Source organism: Xenopus laevis, chromosome 2S, assembly GCF_017654675.1.
Source record: "Xenopus laevis strain J_2021 chromosome 2S, Xenopus_laevis_v10.1, whole genome shotgun sequence".
NCBI classification, from domain to species: domain Eukaryota; kingdom Metazoa; phylum Chordata; class Amphibia; order Anura; family Pipidae; genus Xenopus; species Xenopus laevis.
This window is the reverse complement of record NC_054374.1, coordinates 77,799,902-77,818,842: the sequence shown is the minus strand read 5'-3', so window position 1 is coordinate 77,818,842 and position 18,941 is coordinate 77,799,902.

Here is an 18,941-nt window from a genome sequence, read left to right as displayed (position 1 = left end):
ACTACAAAATAATCTTTCCCAATATTGGAAGACGTCATAGCCAGTACAGCTGCAATTTGTTGCTGCACTGTTTTTTTTCCTCCAGAATTGTAACTACAAAACCATTCTTTGTGTGACTTTCACCCTTTGCGTGAATTTCTAAGCAGATTTTTTTGTCTTTTACCACCCCCATGTAAAAGAAATAGGCTTAAAAAGACTCTTTTAATCTATGTTTTAATACATTTATGGTTCTTTTCAGAAGTGTGCCCATTGCTACATAAAGGAAGAGATTTCACGGTTACTCGGTAGAGAGTGATTTCTATTCATTCATTATTCTGTACGGTCCTTTCATTGGTAACAGGATAATAGGACAGGTTTATAGTCATATTGCTCCAGGGAAGTATCTAATGAAGATTTGATTTACAAGGAAGCAGAATACACATGGCAGAAGGATGGCCTAGCTCCACTTGAAGTATATTAAAGCCTTGTAGGCTTATGTTTAAGTGCAAGAGAGCAGAAACGTCGTTAAAGCGAGAAGGACTGTACAACTTAATATTTAACAGACACATTGTACCAGAGCAATAAGTGGAGAACCTTCTTAACACAAGACCAGAGCTGTCAAAAGAAGTAAATGACACAAAAAAGGCCATAAATACCCTGATGTTCAAATATTAACACAATCACATTGACAACTTTTTCTTAGAAAGACGGCAGTTTTAATAGCTAAAAGCAATAGGATTTACACAGAATTTTAATGAAAGACTGAGAGACACACACACAAACATTTTCATATGTTTTATCTTTATCTGCAATTTTTTATCTGAAGTCACTAACAAAGCATAGACTTTGTAATAATGTAATAATGTCATTATCACCATTAAAGGAAAACTACACCCCCAAACAGTGTAGGTCTCTATAAAAACGATATTGCACAAAACAGCTTATATGTAAAACCCTGCTTCATGTAAACAAACCATTTTCATAATAATATACTTTTCTAGTAGTAAGTATATTGGGTAATCATCAATAGAAAATTGCCATTTTAAAAAATAAGGGCCGCCCCTGGGATTGTACGATTCACTGTGCAAACAAACAACCAAACAAACTATACTTCTTAGGTCACATGAGCCAATTAACAGACAGAGTTGTGTCTTTTAATTCTATACTTATTCCTGATACAGTTAGAGCTGCAGTCAAGTGATATCTGAGGCAGCACACAGACCATCACGAAATGGTGGTTGAAGGCAAGAGATGTAAAAGGGCAATGTTTACTGAAATATATACTGTATTACAGTTTGGTAAGATTCTTGAATATGCCACTTAATATGATTTAAACTATCTGTTGCTTAAGTATTCATTTTGGGGGTATAGTTTTCCTTTAATGTTCTGGAAATGAGAATCAGGTAACAAATGCAAATAAAACAAAGGGACAGATCTGAAACAAATGCAAATAAAATAAACGGGACAAGCCTGAAACAAATGTAAATAAAACAAAGGGACAGACCTGTAACAAATACAAATAAAACAAAGGAACAGACCTGTAAATATGTAACACAAAGCACACTTTCTCTATCCTCCGTAAGAAACCCACTTTGCTCGGTGGGACTGTGTAAAAGTAAAGGTGGCCATACACAAACAGATTTAATCTACCAATTTGGGTCTTTTAAGGTGCCCATACACTGAGAGATCCGCTCGTTTGGCAATGTCGCCAAACGAGCGGATCTCCCTCCGATATGCCCACCTTGAGGTGAGCAATATCGGGCTGATCCGATCGTGGGCCCTAGGGCCCAACGATCGGATCCTAACGATGCCTAACGGGCGGTCGGATCAACGAATAGATGCGGCCGCGATCCGTCGGGATTTTTTGTCCCATCCGATTGAGATCTGGCCGACTTTCGGCTAGATCTCGATCGGTGAAGCCCGTCGGGGGGCACAATACACGGGCCAATAAGCTGCCGACACGGTCTGTCGGCAGCTTTTATCGGCCCGTGTATGGCCACCTTTAGACTGGTTTGCCATCTTATAAGACAGTGTATGAGACCCTCAGAAGGGGCCCCCAACCAATATCTGGCCAAAAATCAGCCAGATTTTTGCCAATTGACCAAGGACCAAATCGACTAATTGATGTGGTCCTCGTCCTATTTTTGGTATTTCTGTCATTTTAATGCAGTCATTTGGCCATAGGGCCAAACAATCAGATTAGCCCGATATCACCCGCCTTTGGTGGGCATATTGGGGGAAAGATCTGCTCATTTGGTGACCACCTTAACCTTCAGTTAATGCTCACTAAATAAATGCAGGTATATTGTGCCATGTGTAAAAATTGGCAAGTCACCTAAAATTGTGTAAATGTAATTGCTGCTTAAAGCAGCATCCCTCTCTGACTGTCTATATTATCTGCATTCTTGGTTCTGACTCCTAAAATAATATAGCAGATATCTGAATGACAGATCTGAAATAGAACTAACATCGGTTAAGTTTTCCAGAGTCGGAATGAGTGGGTAGTAAGGGTAAACCGACATCGCTTTCAGTTGCAGATAACAAATAACTTTAAAACCACTGACAATTTGTAGATAATGTGGAATGAAAATCACTTTTTATTAATATGCTAAAACCAGTTTTGGGTGGAAATCCCTTTCAGAATATATTACTTAGGCACCTTCTTTGAAACACTACTTATCTTGAAAATAGACTTTCGTTTTTGAGGAAGATTCTAAGATTATATTAGAACAATATATGACATAAAAAGGCACTTTCACAATGCCCCACACTGTGTGCAAAAAGGGCAACCGTTAGTATTTATTTTTTGCCTACTGCATGGACCCATTATGCATTAAAATTCCATTAAACACATTGGAATTTAATGTGGTCTAATGTGGTCTGCATTAGGCTGCTCTAGATTCAAAAGGGATGAAAGCACATAGACGCTTCTGCACCTCGTGAGTGTTCTTGCACTTGCATCCAGGGGCTTTTAGAATGACCCTTAATATGTTTTAATAGGGTTACCTCCTTTTTCCTCAGAGACACTGATCAATGTCTACACTGTGTAACAGTTTCATGATGTTATACCTACATTTGTATTGAAGGCAAACTATTATTTTAATATTAATGTGAAATTAGACATTGTTAGCCAGTAATGCACTTTGCTTACAGACAATAACCATATGTTATGGAGTAAGCATTGGCTTTGCCAAAAGATTATTAGAAAGTAATGCTTTTTCTGAGGAAATTTATGACTCTGTAGACAGAGGGATGCTCCTTACACATTGTGCCACACTTAAGTTCTCTTATTTCCGTATCTCATTCAGCACATTGTTTCCACTTGCTTGGCCTTGTCCTGGTTACCACCACACAAAGGCTCCAATAGCCCATCTGTACAGAACGGGTCGGCAGCCTCTGACATCTGTCTTTACAGTTTAGTCACTTACAGCTGGTTTCCACTGACCCAAGGTCAGCTCTGTGCAAACACAGGGAGTTGGTGGCCTGTCCACCATTGTCCCACAATTAACAACAGGGCTTGCAGTGCAGACACAGAAAGTGTGCCAAAAGCAATGGCAGACAGGGTGGATGAGTCAATGTAATGTTCTTCTTAAAGGCAAAACCTAAAAACAGAGAGATACATTGTTATAACACATTTAAGAGAAAATTAATTAGTATTGCATCATGATACTGATAATCTCCAGTCTTAATAGTCAGTGAAATCTGCATAATGAAAGAAAATGTAATTCTAAGAATTTCCCAATATACATTAGTTCAAAATGGTAAATCATTTTAATTACTTGTAATAGCAATCTAAAGCGTATTTGTTTGTTCTTTTCTGTGTTGCTGGTTCTTGAAACAGTGTATTTGGATGCTTCTTTACAGGTCTGTTAATTTTGCTACATTGTCTAAAGAACATTATTGCTGGTCAGCCATGATGCAACCCTTGCCATCTTTTGCCCTACTCCCCTAGTGGAGGCGGGTTCAGTGTCATCTATAGTTATACCACCATTACCCCCTACTGTCATTTCTGTATTTAAAAAAGAATGAAAAGCCAAGAACTGTTTCAGGACTTGAGACAGAATATTATAAAAAAAAATGCACAATGTCAAGGATACAAGTCCATCTACATCAGTGGTCCCCAACCTTTTTTTACCTATGAACCACATTCAAATGTACAGTATAATATGTTGGAGAGCAACTCAAGCATGAAAAAAGTTCCTGGGGTATCAAATAAGGGGTGTGATTGGCTATTTAGCAGAATACAGGAGGGTCTGCTTGGCAGTACAACTTATTTTTATGCAACTAAAACTTACCCCCAAGACAGGAATTTAAAAATAAGCACCGCTTTGAGGGCAGTGGGAGCAATATCCAAGGGTTTGTGGGTCACATGTTGCTTGCAAGCCACTAGTTGGAGAACATTGATCTACATACACCTTAAAGGAACAGTTCAGTGTAAAAATAAAAACACGGTAAATAGATAGACTGTGCAAATAAAAAATGTTTCTTGAAGGGGGGCCACATGGGACATAACAGGTCAGCGAGTTTGCAATTGATCCTCAGCATGCAGGTCAAATTCAAAAGCAAACAGTTATCATCCATGTGCCCCCCCTCAAGTCACTGATTGGTTATTTTATTTCTATATTCTATCTATTTACCCAGTTTTTATTTATTTATTTTTTTATGCTGAGCTTCATAAGCTTCCTTTCGGGATGCCAATCCCCGGAGAGCTCTTCCCACATCAGGCGTAGCTTCCTCGTGGGGTCCATGGCCCGACTATAATGTCAGGGGGGCTATCAGCTCCCATCGGGGGAAATCCGGACCAAGGAGGAAGCTTTAGGCCAACAGGCAAGGGTTCAGGAACAAACTTAGTCAAATCCAGGCAGTAGTTCAGATACAGGCAGGGTCAATAAACACAAATTTAGGAACACCCAGGAATGCTTGAAATAAATCCTATAGTCAGGCATTGAACCAGCATCCTGGACATTCTTTTATTTTGAATTTGGCGTTTCCGCGATGATGTAGATGCACTGGCGCCCGAAACCACGCGGTGACCATGGGCGCCGCCATCTTGGATTCTCCACAGACAGGAGCAGGAGCACTCCGCAGCGCTCCTGACATTGAGAAGCTGAAACTTTAGGCTGGTGCAATAAGTTCAGTATATAAACTATGACATTTCTAGCCATATTCATTTTTAGGGTTTAATTCTCCTTTAAAGACACAATTCTCGAGTGTTCAGCAATGACCTGTCGCTAACACTTTTTTTACAGCAGATCATTTTATTTTAGAGTAATTTGAGTTATTTTTCTTTAAAAATGACAAGGTGCCAACATATTTGGCCATAACTGTATGTGTGGAAACTTGCTGCTGGACAAGGGCATTTAGGCCCATCACAAGAAGTTCACTTTTTTTTGGGCACTGTTAAATCTGCTACAAGGGGCTCATATATCCTGTGATATAGAAATTTTTAGCATCCACAGACTACTGTCAACACTTTTGAGAGTTGTTTCTAAATGGCAGTGCCAGAAGGCTAATGGCTGCCTTTTTGCTGTCCTTCTTACCAGTAACAAATATATTTTAGTATACTGTAGGTTGTGGCTAAAATGTAAGATGTAGCGACAACAAGGTTATTTATATAATACTAATATATTCCTCAGTGCCAAATATATTTCCCTGTTTAAACTGCGCATAACCCAGTACAATCTATGGCCCGATGACATTTCCATACACACTCACAGTATGGTCAATTTTATCAGGAACCCTTTAATCTGTTTTTCTGGTACAAAGAGCAGCAATTCATTGCAAGAGATTGGCTGTATTCATATTATCTACACATAGATAACCATGCTTGTGGAACAGGTGGGCGGTGTATATATTTCCCATAAGCAAGTGCTGTTAGCTCTGTTAAGTCCTGCCTTGCAATTACCTCATATGTTTGGTTTTTAGCAAAATATTTCAGCAAAATAGATTTTTAGGACCAACCTGCAAGACACAGCATCCATACTTGAATGCTAAAAAACTCTCAACTCAACTTCTTATCTGCACAGGTATAACTAACTGAGGGCACACCAGATGAGAAGGACAATGAAGTCAGGACATTGGTAGTACATGTACACCTAAAGAAGAAGTTATTGCATATATGCCTATAAATATGTGTAGTTTTCACATCTTGCTTTTGACCCATATATAACTCATGTTATGGGATAGCTGCTAGGCTCTGGGTGTTGATGCCTAAACTCAGCTCCTTCAACAAAGTTCTTATTTGTAAGACTATTGAAAGACTATAACAATAATTAGTTATTATGCATTTTAACCACCAGCTAACCCATAGCAATACTCTTTTGTTGCTTTAATGCCAATGTTGTTGGAAAACAGAGAAAGAACTCCATTAAGGGCATTGTTCTCTATTTTTATGACTCTTTCCCAAATTCAAAGAGTAAAACCCATAAAATTAGCATCTCTGTGACACTGTGACTTTTCAACTGTCCCTTTCCCGCTCTTCCCCGGTCTCTTTAATTATATTCTATGGCCTGTCTGCATAATGAGGAGTCAGGTGCACATACCACAGCCTGGTAACTTCACAGCAAGAGAAAACATCTTATGAGGAAAATATTAGATTGCACCAAAGATGTATTTTAATTATTTAAACTTGTTCAGCTCATAGTCTTCATCAAAATATATTACATATCACATGTAAAGATTTTCTAACCATACAAATGATCACTTTGAACATGAGTGAGCTGTGGTACATTTTGCAGCACATTGAATATATAACAGATGTCTAGTGTACACTTGGAATACTGTATATTTATCAATATTGTTGTAAGGTGACCACATAACATTGCCATTACCTCCACAGTTTGACAACTAACATGGCATGATATATGTTTTTGCTTTTGGTTGTAAGATGAACCATTGCCAATGAAATGGCCATGAACTTATATTGCAAAACTTTTTATATGAGAGTATTATTGAAGTTGAGGTTGATGAGCTTGATTTATGAACAGAGAAGCCTATAAATAACCAGGGTCGGACTGGTGGGATGCCAGGAAAAAAACGGTGGGCCCCGGCCCCCGTCAGCCGAGACCCGCTCCTGGCATGAAGCCCTAGCAGCTGCCCCGGCCTACCTACCTGGTCCCCGTTGCTGCCACTAGAAGAAAAAGGTGTGTGTGTGTGTGGGGGGCTACAGGGGGCTTTCTGGCTGGGACAGGGGCCTGGGGGAGGCCCTAAAGTGGTGGCCCCTGGTCCCCCAGTAGCTGTTTTATTCTAGATACACCAAAGATAGCCACTCCTGATGTCTGTCTGCCTATCTATTTTTCTATATACTGTATTTGTTTATCGTGCTAGAGGGTCATTAACAACTGCTAATATAGTGTAGAAAATGCATATTTTTGCTCACTATTCCAGCATAGTTGCAGCCGAGTGCATTTTGAATTGGAGGTTGGCGGTTGCATCTATGTAAAAAGTAATGCAATTGTGTGAGCATTCATTTGTAAATTATGTGAAAGTTGTGCCTACACATCTGGCATGTGGCATTAAAATGATGATAGGATGTGATTCTTTAGGTGCATGTCTGGTCCAGCTCTGTATTTGGCACAGAAAGGCATGAAACTTTCAGCCCAGTTTCATTTTTTGAGTGAGATCAAAATATGACTCATTAATTTAACCCCCTCCCCCAAATTGTATAATTGTAATGGAAACCAATTTACTGTATTGGACTGAAATGAATGAACAAGTTGCTAGGCCTACAAGTATAGAATACATTTTATTTCACTGTAAGGGACTCATAGAAAACAAATGCTATAGATGCATCCCATTTATCCAAATTAGTTTACAAATGTTTAAACTGAACTAAAGATTCTTATGGGCTCCCTTAGAAAACGGGATTGCAGTGGATCTCAAATGACCTAAGAGTGACAAAAATATTGGCCACCATCCTATTAATTCCAAGGGCTCACCATGCACATTCTTTCACCTTAAACAGAGGTCACCTCCTGGTGTGAAGGAGGGGAAGCAAGATTCAGGAATCTAGTGGGAAGCTTTGATGTAGGGGAAATGTATTGCACATGCCAATGTAGCTTGACAAATGACTTAAAAGTGTAGATTGCAGTGAGAGTGCTCTTCACACTCTTTGCATCATTTGTACTTGAAATTGATTTCTCATATAAAAAAGAAGCCTGAAGGAAACATAATAATATAAAATGCAGCATGGAGATCAATGTAGAACTTCTACACACTTCTGCAATTGCTATTGCAATTACTATTTCTGATCCACAAATGTGTTTTTGCCTATTATACATCATACTTTACTTAAGCTGTTTTTCAAGGTTTACAGGAGACCAGAATTGCCATCTTCCAGTGTCACTGAAGAGTGGTGATATGGCATCCATTATTCGGAAACCCAATATCCCAAAAGAATTACTGGAAGACCATATCTCATAGAGTCCATTTAAAACAAATAATTCTTATTTATTTTTAATGATTTCAGTTTTATATGTCATAATAAAAGAGTACTTGAAGGTAACTATAATGCGTAAATCTATGTTGGTGACAAAACAATTAGATACTGTATACCCCAGGTCCAAAGCATTCCGGATAATAAATTCCATACTTATATATGAAATAGGTGAGAAATGATGTAATATTTAAAAGTTACAGTTGTGATTGTTATTGGGGAAGAATGATACATATAAATGCATTATCAGTGCACTGAAGGGCTATCTTGGATTTTTCTGGTGCACCTGTAGGGCCACACTGGACAATAGCCCCCTTAAAGATTAGTAGCTCCACAGGAAGGGGGCACTTGCAAGGTGCATATGCTTGTGATTTTTTATAAAAACATTCAGACTCTGTGAAGAACACACCAGACTGCATTTACGCAGGGCAGGGTGGAAGTTGCGAAAAATAGGCACAGACCACCATGTTTTTGCATGTATGCATCCCACCTTATGCATTTTACCCATGACAGGCAGCAGGCATCTGAGGCTTTCAACTGCATTATATTGTACATTTCTAGTGGATTTAATGGTGAAGACACACAGAGCAACTTAGTAGCAGCTATCTGTCACTGCTACAAAACGCCAGGAAATACCCTGCCATAGACAATACTAAGAATTGCTTCTGCTAAAGGACACATAGAGACAAGTATCAGTAAATTATCTGCATTGTCTATTTCTGTAGCTGTGACATGTAGCTGTAGCTCCATGTTTCTTCATCCTTAAGTATTGTTAACCCTTATATGGGAAAACCCAAGGCCCCAAGCATTCCAGATAATGGATCCCATATATGTGTGTGTGTAAATATATATATATATATATATATATATATATATATATATATATATATATATATATATATATATATATATATATATATATATATATATATATATATATATATATACAGTATATATACAGGGCCCCATACGACAAAATTTCCTGGGCCCCCTGGGCTGCACCCACCGCAAACCCCACCTACAGGTCCGCCCTCCCCACCCCCACAGGTCCGCCCCCCACCACACAGTAAAAAAACAATATTGGTTTTGGTGGCTAGGGTTCCCACATGTTAATAAAAAATAAAAAGATATTGGTGGTCAGGGCCCCCCATAAAAAAACATTTGTGGCCAGGGCCCCCCTTTAAAAAATATTGGTGGCTAGGACCCCACATGAGAAAAGAAAAATTGGTGGCCAGGGCCCCCCACATTATGAGAAAATTGGTGGCCAGGGCCCCTTAAACGTCCATGCCTTCCCGAAGTCAGCAGCTCTCAGAAAGATGGGGGGCCCGGCTAATCCCTGTGTAGGCATAGTGTACATTAACTTGGCCTATAACGTAGAGGTGACTTTTTGCATCTTCCCACGCATACTCGTCACAGTCAAAAGTTTTGAGATTACAGGGAAGTAAACAGACTTGTCATTCTAGATGTTTGATCTGGTCACTCTTTGAAATTCTGAATTGGACTGGTTAATATCAGTTTTCCATGCTGGTTTTCCCTGTAAATTAATGCCTAACATGCAGAACATGGCAGGGGGCAACGCATATGAAGAGATGGAAACAAAAAGAACAAGGTTAGGGAAAGCAGGGTGAACAATAGCTTGGCAGTATTAACATTGAGATGTGGGGGGTTGAGCTGTCTGTTTGTTTTCACCTTCATAGCATTCTGTGGGATTCAGCAGGGTCAGTGTGAAATAAACATCTCCAATTCAATGGTTAGTTTATTTATACTCAAAAGAAAATCACCGGGGGTTAGTTGTAGGACACAAAGAAGATTACATGTTATTGCACAGAATCGTTCCATGTCCTTTACTGGATATAATCAGTGACGTCTTATACAGTGGCATAACTGTAATACAGCTCCACCACTGTTTTCTGCCTAATTAAAGACTTGAGACCAGTTTCTGAAATGCAAAATTTCTGGTATATCGTGGTAGGCAAATATTTATTTAATATCGCCTTGCAACGTTCGGCACCCTAAATCCAGAACCAATGGTAAGAACCCTGTTCTCGGCTCTTGCTTCTGCCTTTAACAGCCGCCTTTCACCTCGGGAGGAGCCCTCGGCTAATTGGATGCCGGCAGGTCTTATTAAGAGAGGTGCCAAGCGGAGGGTTCTGGACAAGCAAAGGGGCACAACGGTAAAGACAGGAACCCAAGAATTCTCCTCAGGGCCATAGCCCTTCCATTGTACTAGGGATTGCAACTTACCCCACACAAGGCGAGAATCAAGGAGTTCTTGGATCACAAATTCAGGCTGACCCTCTACCAACACTGGGGGAAGAAAGGACTGTTGGCACACCTGTGTGGCTGGTTTAATCAGAGAATCCAATAGAAAAGAAATCCACGGCACACAGGCTGCTGCAAGCAAGGAACCCCTTGCACGTTTAATGCGGAAGTGAGCAACGTTTCGGGGTCACGCCCCTTTGTCAAGCCTCAGGCTGTTGCGTAGTGTCCAGTCTGCGAGTCAGGTTATGAAAGCCTTGCATCAAATAATCTTGCTTCCGCTCTTGATCCTCCAAGCACTGTAGCAGAGTAGTAAGAAGCGCTTCAGTGGTAAAAGGAGCAGCGGCAGCATGACTTTCGTCTTCCATCAGGCGGCACCCTAAATCCAGAACCAATGGTAAGCACCCTGTTCTCGACTCTTGCTTCTGCCTTTAACAGCCGCCTTTCACCTCGGGAGGAGCCCTCGGCTAATCGGATGCCGCCAGGTCTTATTAAGAGAGGTGCCAAGCGGAGGTTTCTGGACAAGCAAAGGGGCATGACGGTAAAGCAAAGTCTTCTGGGCAGAAGGTCGCAGTACAATGCGTAGACAGAAGGCGTAGTCAATCAGGCTGGGTCGGGGCAGGCAGAGTACAAGCGGAGTCAGACAGGCAAGGGTCAAACCAGGAGATCAATCAGAAGGGATGCGGATACCGAAGAGTCGGTTACGAGGCAGGGTCAGGATTATGGAAGTCAGAATTGTCAAAAACAGGCAGGGGTCACAACAGGTATCAGAAATCAGACAGAATACAGGCTCAGAAGCACCAGGAAATCACTAGAAATAATCCTATAACGGGCAAGGAAAAATAAATTTTGTGGCTTTAAATAATTTTAAACTTCGCGCCACTGCACATGCCCCAATAAATATGGAAGTAGCACGCCGCGCGTGCCTTAAGAAACTGCACTTTAAGAGGAGCGGCAGCGTGGCGGGCGTCCCTGCCGAGGAGACTGCATTGCATCCCTGCAAACCCCCTCCCACTAGACCACCAGGGTAAGTTATTACACCCCTAAAGTCATAGAACATTTGTAGATCCCCTTAAGATCATACGACACGACTGTCAAATGCGAACGCCGCACATTTCGTATTCATCCGATAGGAGTGTCAGATGCAAGCAGTTTGTAGGTACGACATTTCTATTACTTGCATTATATTTGGCGCATCCGTCTCGTTGCATGCGCTTCCTCTCAGTGTGTTGGATCTGAAGAAGGCGCACCGTGTATTTCAGCCCTTAGTGTTAGGGAATACTCAGCTAAACCAATAATTTAAAAAGACTTAAATTGAATCATACTACGCCTCAATGAACCAATAGATTTTATTAGCACATTAGTTTTTACTATGAATATGTACTAATACTGATTAGTTACTGGGCCCACAGCAAGATCATTGGGCCTAATAAACATATAAAATTTAGGGCAGGGGCAGGCAGATGTTTAGGGTTTAAACTCCACTGGCTCCCAAAGATTAATTATTAGCACATGAATTATTGTAATTAGGTATATGAATGACTTGTTATAGAGTAACATCAACTGTTTATATTAAGATCTCTTTACTGAATTAAATAAGCTGTCATGAAATTAAACTTTCCAGCTTTGGAATGACTAGTCATTTGGCCCTTAAACTGGGAACAAGGTATTTTGCATTAACATATTGCAACTATCAGTACCAAAGGGCACCCTATAGTTCCTGGGCCCACAGGTTACAGCATCTGTTTCTTCAATAGTTACTCCCCTGTTTTTCAGTAAAATGTGATTTGTGAATTTGTGTTGCAGTAGCTGTGGTTGAAAAAACATCCATCATTTTCATCACCCATACCTCCCAACTGTCCCGATGTTGACAGCTCAGCTAGCTCTCTTGATGTAACATTTGCCAATTACAAATGTTCCCTGAACACAATTATATTTTTTATGCTGGTTTTCATATAATAATTCAATTATGAAATTATTATGTTGTTCTTAAATTACATGTTCATCTTTAAACCGGTTGGTATCTTAGGAGCCCCAAAATTAAACAGGGAATTAGCGATGTGACCCAAAAGTCGGTTTAGAAATCTAGTACCCTCCTTTTTCATTCCTTTTATGTTGCGAATTTCAGAAATATCAAGCCAGCTGGATGACTTGCCACCCACAAATATAGAGTATACAAGTGTACAGTTATCAGATGCGTAAGTAATATCATGCATTACATTGACTGGTGCTAAAGGTAGCAGTTACAATAGCAGGAATAATATGACCACTAGCAATTTCCTGTGCATTAATTTGATGACATGAAGCAGAGACTGTGAACCCTTGTACTTTAGCAGAGTAATTGTGGCTCCTATGGATTCTATATATATCATCTTTACCCAAGTCAACTTACATCATTGACACACATTTGTCAAATATATAAGTCACTCAAGTGTTTTTTTTATCACACTTTGATCAATATAGGGATGCACCGAATCCACTATTTTGGATTCGGCCGAACCCCCGAATCTGAAGTAAAAGATTCGGCCGAATACCAAACCGAATCCGAACCCTAATTTGCATATGCAAATTAGGGGTGGGAAGGGGAAAAACATTTTACTTCCTTGTTTTGTGACAAAAAGTCACGTGATTTACCTCCCTACCCCTAATTTGCATATGCAAATTCGGATTCAGATTCGGTTCGGCTGGGCAGAAGGATTCGGTCGAATCCGAATCCTGCTGAAAAAGGCCGAATCCTGGCCGAATCCCGAACCGAATCCTGGATTCTGTGCATCCCTAATTTTTTTACCTATGATGACACCTTTCACAATGTTTACATTGTCTAATATGCAGTAATAGTCATCTGAGGGGATGTGTTTTTGGGCAACCAATGAGCCATGCATCCATTGAGGAATACTCTATGGGTGCTCACAGAGTATTCTAGTTTTATAGACTTTCATTTAATCTGTTTTGAATTTAAATCTTGTCATGTTACATGAATGTCAGAAACAATAAATATTTCTTATCTGTTGCAGTGTTGATTATGTTGTTAAAAGATTGCTGACCCTGGAAATTGCAAGTCAGGTAAATGTCCCTCTACCAAGGAATGAGAGGTTATTCGTTCCAGATCCAGCCCTCCATTACTTACCTGAGCAGAGTTATAGTGCAAAGATCTGTCTTGTGAAGCAAAATGCAGGGCAGGATGAACTACGCTGCTACTCATAGCCAGAAAGCTTTCCTATGTGTAGCCTGGATTATGGATTTTTAGGATTCACAAGTTTTATCGTTTCAAATCAGTTATACGTTTAAAAAAAAAACTATGTAGACTTAAAGGCCTATTTCAGTGGCCTTGAACAATTGTAGCTGATTGTGGTGCATTTCTGTTGAAAGTTTTTTTTAAAACATTTATGATCTAATATTTAATAAGATTATGTTGTTAGCATTTTAACATGAAATGTGCCTTCCATTTTTCCAAGAGGCAGAAAAGCTGAAAATCAAAACCCAGCAGCTAGTGGAAAAGCTGAAGCGAGACCCTCATGATTCTAGATCCCCAGAAGTTCGGAGTAAGTATATACCCAATCAGTGGATTTGTGGCACCCTTCTTTTCTGATGGAGGTGATGCCTCTGCATGCCAATAACCATTCCGATCAAATAAAGTAGAAAAGAACAGATCAGCTGATGTTCTGCACCTGACAGAAAATTTTGTCCGACCGAAACTAGTGACAGTCTCCCACTGAAAATCGTACGATCGGCAAAAGATGCAGAGATATTATCGGCAGCCGACAGAAATCTTTTAACCTGTCCGATAGACCAAATGACCGATCTCCGCCGGACGAAAAATGTCGGAACTCTCCACACACGTTCTGAAAATCGTAGGAATCCTCGATTCGTATGATCTGATCTTTGCGTCTATGGCCAGCTTTAGAGAGATTTAAAGCAGGAAGTTGGCTATTAAGTTAAACATCCTCTCACTCAGGGTCGGACTGGGGGGCCCGGGGCCCACCGGGACTAATGTCCAGGGCCCCCTCCGACCCCCCCTGCCTCCCTACTATGACGCGCCGAGCACGATTGCACGAAGGCGCTGCTCGGCGCGCCTGCGTGTAGGCGCCGTTCCTCAGTAAAAGGTGCCGCGCGCATGCGCAAATGGCGCTGCGCGGCACGTAAAAAAAACTTTTTTTCTTTTAAGGACGATCGGGACGGGGGACTGGCCCGGCGGGGGCCCATTAGGGGTCGGGGCCCACCGGGTTTTTTCCCGGTATCCCGCCGGGCCAGTCCGACACTGCTCTCACTCCAGCTTTTATAGATTAAATGTTTGGCTAACTATATTGAAGACATTTATCATTTTGCACAGCCTAAATATTTACAGAGTTCTTATTTGTTTTTTTCAATGTTCCTTTAAAAAAAATGACCCCTTTATTGGAATCTTGTATAGATCCTCTCTTATCCTGGTTTCAAGTGGGTGGTAGGCGTTTCCTAACAGTCCTTTCCAGAAGGAGGAGATATTTAATCACAACTCTGAACTTACTCAGGCAAAAATAGGCTGGAGTTCCCTGCCAGTTCTGCCTATCTGTTCTTTACATTGTAGAATAAAAAAACAATGGACTTCAGTTCCTCTGCACAGCCTGGGAAGTTAGCCAACAGGAAGTCGAACTGATGGTCGGACTACTATGGTTGTTTTTTACATTTATTTTACACAATATATCTTGTTTAAACTGCTTTGGAGCACTAAAAATGGCACATCACCCCCATCATTTATAACTGTGTAGTATAATTTAAAAGGTGTAGTATAATATCTATACTATTAGGGTAATGGCTCATGTTTTCTAAGACTATCACCACTCACACTTACCCTTTCCAACTATGGCTGGTAAAATGTGATACAGTATATTAATCAACTGCTGCACAAGGGTTTTGTTAGTCAACTGCTTGGTCTAAAGGATAAAATGCACACGAAGATTTTTGCTATTTTTGGGTATATAGGGCCTGAATTTTATACATAATGCATAATTTAGAAGGGATGGTTCAATTGGTTAGTTAACGTAGTCACGTGGTGTTAACTTTAGTATGGTATAGACTAGCCAGTTATATATTCATGATTTATTTTTTATAGCTTTTTAATTATTTGGCTTCTTCTTCTGACTCTTTCCAGCTTTCATCTAAAAAACAAATGCTTTGTAATGCTACAAATGTATTGTTATTACTATTTTTTATTATTCCTCTTTTTATTCAGACCCTCTCCTATTCATACAGTTTCTTATTCAAATCAGTGCATGGCTGTGGAGTGATTAGGACCCTAGCAACCAGTTTGCTGAAATTGCAAACTGCATAGCTGCAAAGCTAAATAACTCAAGGATCACAAATAAAAACAATGAAAACCAATTGCAAATTATCCCAGAATATCACTTTCTACATCATACTTAAAGTTAACGCAAAGGTGAACAACCACTTTAAGGTACCATTACTGCTTTCTGATCTATTGGTCTCATGTTTTCAATGTGTTATTGAACCTAGTCACTTCCTGATGGATTTTTTTTAGTTAATTTTTTTGTTTTTTTCTGTTCATTGTCACTTATCTTATTCCTCTTATTTCAACTCCTAGTGCCTGATATAATTCTATTAATATTTTTTGCTTTATTTGTATTTCTCATTGCCTCTCATTCTATACTGCGAGGATAAAGCAAACAAATGCAAGATGCTGATGGCCATTGATAAACGCAAAAAGTTGCTTAAGAATCTGCGCCATACACGGTATGACACATTTGAGCATGTATGTTCGGAGCTTGACATTGAGTACACCTTCGCTCCTGAATATTACAGACGGGCTACACGTAGATGGTTGGCCACTAAAGCTTTATGTTTAAAGGTGAGTCTTAATGTGACACTGATATCTGCAAATATTTTTGTCTCCCATATTGGTATTTGCTACTTTTTTCCACATCTGTCAAGTATTTTTTGAGTGGTTAAATGTCATAATTTTAGTGAGAATAAGAACATAAACGTAAATCGGTTTGTTTTCTTCAAATTTAGGTATATTATGAGGCGAAGAGGCTGCAAGCTGCTGGACTGCTTAAAAAAAGAAGGCCCTCGTCACAAGTTTAGTCTATAGAAGCACAAGGAACTACAGTGTGACATTGCTTCACATAGACATAGAGTCTGAGTGGGACATTCACTAAGATTCGTAGTTGCGCCCAGTGTAACTTCGCCGCACTTCGCCAGGCGTAGTTTCGCCAGCGCTCCGCAAATTCACTAAAATCCAAAGTTGCGCTCAGGGGTAGCGTAAGGTTGCGAAGTTGTACTAGCGTTGATTCGCTAAGCGAAGCGGAGTTACGCTAGCGATGGTTAATTTGCATATGGCGCCAAATTCAAATTTCAATGGAGGAATATGTAGCAGCACTACAAATGCCTGGGAAACCTTAAAAACATCACATCATTTTTTTATTTTGCCCTACACATGTGCCCACTGTATAGTTAAGTTGCCATGAGTTAGGAAATGTAGGGGGGAAGGAGGGGAGCCCCAAACATTTTTTCGATCTTTTTCAGCCTATCACCCATAATATAGAAAAAAGCCAGCGTTTTTTTAGACTTAGAAAATTTTTTTAACTTTTTTTGAAGAAATCCCTATCTACTCTATTGCGCTTCGACTGGTCTGAGGTGGCGAAGGAAGTCTAGCGTAAAAGGTAGCGTTCAGAACAATGCGCGCGTTAGTGAATTTGCGTAGTTACGTCCGTTGCGCAAATTCGCTAGGCGTAAGGGTGCGAAGTTACAATAGCGAAGTTACGCCAGCGTCCGTTTGCAAAGTAACGCAAATGCCCAACGATAGCGAATTGACGCTAGCGTTAGGCGCTTCGGCGCATAGTGAATTTGCCCCTGAGTGTCTCAGTGATCAGAATGTAAAGCTCTTATTAAAATAAAACCTATATTGATTTGTATTAGTTTTGTCTCTGCAGGACTGTTTACTAAAGCATGATTTACTAGTCAATTTCTTTATTAAGATGAGTGAACATTGTGACCTCAGGAATACAGTTTAGCTTATAAAGTGGTCATTACATTATAGCACACAATAACTTGTGAATATTGCAAAGTGGAGCAAAATGGTATATTTCTATACAGATAAATACTTCCTGCTATTTGGAGATCTGTTTGTTACCTTGTTTGACAGATATGCTATACTGATCTCATGCCATGCATTCTTCTGGCTTCATTCTAGGACTGGAGATTGCAGGAAAAATCTGTAATATTGGTACGGGACCTATTAAAGGCGTTGTTCACCTTCAAACACTTTTTTCAGTTCAGTTGGTTTCACATTGTTCACCAGAAATAATGACTTTTTCCAAATATTTTCTATTTGTGACGGTTTTTCTAATATTGAAGTCTAAAGTTTAATTTTTCACCTTCTAAAGCAGCTGTGGGGGGGGGGGGTTGCCGACACTTAAACTGTTTTAAATTTATACATTTATAGTTGATATATTTGTTATTTTAGAATCCCTGAGTTTCATTAAAGGCAGCTGTTACAATTGATATAATAGTTGCTAATATTCCACAGATGCTGCTGAGAAATGTATCAATTAATACAGATGCGCCTGGTCACCAGACTGAAACACTAGGGACAGGAACATTAAACTTTAAACTTACATTTTGGGAAACTGTTAAATAATAAATGATGTAAAGCAATTGAAAAAAAAGTCTCTGTTTATGATGAACAATCTAAAAACAACTGAACTGAAAAAAGTGTTTGGAAGGTGAACAACCCCTTTACTGTAATTTGAAATACCATGCAATCAAGAAAAGTTTTGTCTCCGTGATTTGTGCAGTTTCTTCAGCAGTTGATAGTGTGGAAATTGAATTAAACAGGATGTTAATCCACATGTGTGGTTCATGAAAAAAAAGGAGTGGATGACAGCCTTGGAAGAACCAAGGCTTATAGAACTGCAAGGCTTACATGAAATTGCTTATACAGTAAATCACAAATTTCCCATGCTTATACTGAATCTGACTGCCCCTCCACCTCCCTCAACACCTCCCATTCCTGATTTAGCAATGTAACGATGAATGCTCAGTCTGTGAATCAATAACCCATTCAATTCTCCACCTGTCAACACTCCCAAGGGGTTACTTATGAATGTGCCTTAAATGTATGCAAGGGAGAATGACTTCATCAGTTGAAAAGCCCAAATGTATAACCTTACATTTATCAATGCTGAAGCTCATTTGCCTTTTAGCTGCCTAGATTTCTAGCATGACACATCCTGGATTGACTTCCCCATGGTTGCCAGCATATCCATCCTGCCTC